The sequence below is a fragment of the Miscanthus floridulus genome, chromosome 19 (genome assembly GCF_019320115.1).
Source record: "Miscanthus floridulus cultivar M001 chromosome 19, ASM1932011v1, whole genome shotgun sequence".
NCBI lineage: Eukaryota > Viridiplantae > Streptophyta > Magnoliopsida > Poales > Poaceae > Miscanthus > Miscanthus floridulus.
In genome coordinates, this window is record NC_089598.1 from 14,905,810 (window position 1) to 14,907,689 (window position 1,880).

Consider the following 1,880-nt stretch of genomic DNA (forward strand, 5'->3'; position numbering starts at 1 on the left):
TCAAAGGGTCTAATAACATTGGTGATTGTATATCATGGTGTTTCTCCTTATTTTTTCCACTGGGTTTTAAGGAGTTTTGCTTGGTATACCGATATTACTTTGGTTTTTTCCACAGGGTTTTTTCAAAAATTCATAAAGATGCATAATAGATGAACAGTAAAGACTACCGGGAGCTAATTGATCAAGGGGGAGTGTTGAGAATTATTATTTAGTGCTTAATTATGGATTAATCCATAAGTTTCTTTTCACCCCTCTCTCTTTCACACTTGTAACCGCATACATAGACTCTGCATATATATATATATATATGTACACACTGTTTGTTGTAATACAACATAGATCATTTTGTTGCGTCGTTGCATTGTCTCTCATTTCTTTTACTTCTAACAATTATGATATGACTCTTGTTTTTTCGTTTCCTCTTCGGCCCAATACTGCTTGGCCTGTTGCCCCGTATCCACCCTCCGACCTCGATCCCTAATCGACTCAATCGCAAAAATTCGACTCAATCGCCAATCATATTGACCTTCATTCAAAAGAGATCTTTCCCTTCCAACGGACTCCTCTCCACCCGTGCCGTGCGCCAAACGAGAAGGCAACACATCTAGGGAACACCGGCGGCGATCGACACAACGTGACGGCGATGCGGCGACGTCCGGTCGACGACTATCCAAGCGGCCTGATGGCCTTGCGGCTTCGATTCCGCCGAATGCTTTGCTTCCTCAAGAGCCACAGCCTCGACGCCGTTTCCCACGAGTACGTTTGCCGTTTCCTTTATCAGCATATGCATGTACTGGTTCTAATCTAGGTATGGTGTCAATTAGTAGTACGTAGGATCCAAATGCCTTGCGACGATCCACCCTGATTGTTGTTTTTATTCGATTCGACTGCTTGGTGCTTACCGATCGCTTAATTAATTTGCTTATTTTATTATTAGGCTGGAGAAAGCAACTGGCGTCTTCTTCGACGCGCACCATATGAAGCACTTACTGAGCTAGGGGCGGTGGGACGAGGCGGACGGCTACCTGCAGCACTTTGTTCCTACTCCTACCCCCAAGGACCGGACCACGGCCGCCGCCGCCGCCGGAGGCCCCAAGGCCGCAGATTTCGCTACATCCTTCGACGACGAGCGTGTCTTGCCCAGCCCCCACTTTGCCTGATTGCAGGAATTCCTCCATGAAACGCACGCCGATCAACCCAGGTCACCTACCCTACCGGCCTACCATCGTCTCCTACCTTCTTTAGTTTGCCCGCAACTTCCATCGATTCTAGTACTAACACAGCAGATTCAATTCAGATCAAGTGATGATTAACCGATAACTACTACTCAACAGTCAACACTACCATGTCTGTCCGTCAGTCAGTATTCATTATTCAGCAACTGTTCTTAATGCAGGGCCTCCATGCTGTGGAATAAGATCCCACGGCATGAGGTGAATACGGCCATGGACTTGGTTGCCAATTGTCCTGAGTTAAAAAGCAGGCTGCAGGAGTTACCACGCAGTAAGCCATGGGAGGTTACTCCTCTGATTCGGTAAGTTTATTTGCTTTCTCATCGCATGCAGTTCGATCATCCTAGTAACTCCCTGTTTCTTTTTCTCTTAATCAAACTCACCATATAAATATTGCACAAATAAAGTAACTCTTATCTACGCATGTATGCATGTCAAACTCGTAAAGTAGAGCATGAGGATCCCAAAGACGTCGCAGGAGCAGCAAGGTAGCTGGCCGCATAACAGGACATGCCCTCTGCCGTGCCTTCCTTCTGCAACGGAAGAGGTGAGTTGAGCATACTGAAATTTTGTCTTCTGACGTCTGCAAAAAAAATTTGACATTATGTTCCTAACTACTCCACTTGCAGGCTACATTCGACCCAGGAG

At 46.1% G+C, this 1,880-nt stretch overlaps 1 long non-coding RNA gene across 1 annotated transcript; it reads left to right on the top strand.

Moving 5' to 3' along the window:
- The first annotated feature begins 618 nt into the window (after nucleotides 1–618).
- Nucleotides 619–1,489, top strand: LOC136527880 (uncharacterized). The gene is made up of 3 exons (XR_010776943.1): nucleotides 619–756; nucleotides 938–1,201; nucleotides 1,397–1,489. It is a non-coding gene; the product is annotated as an uncharacterized lncRNA (long non-coding RNA).
- Nucleotides 1,490–1,880: the final 391 nt, after the last annotated feature.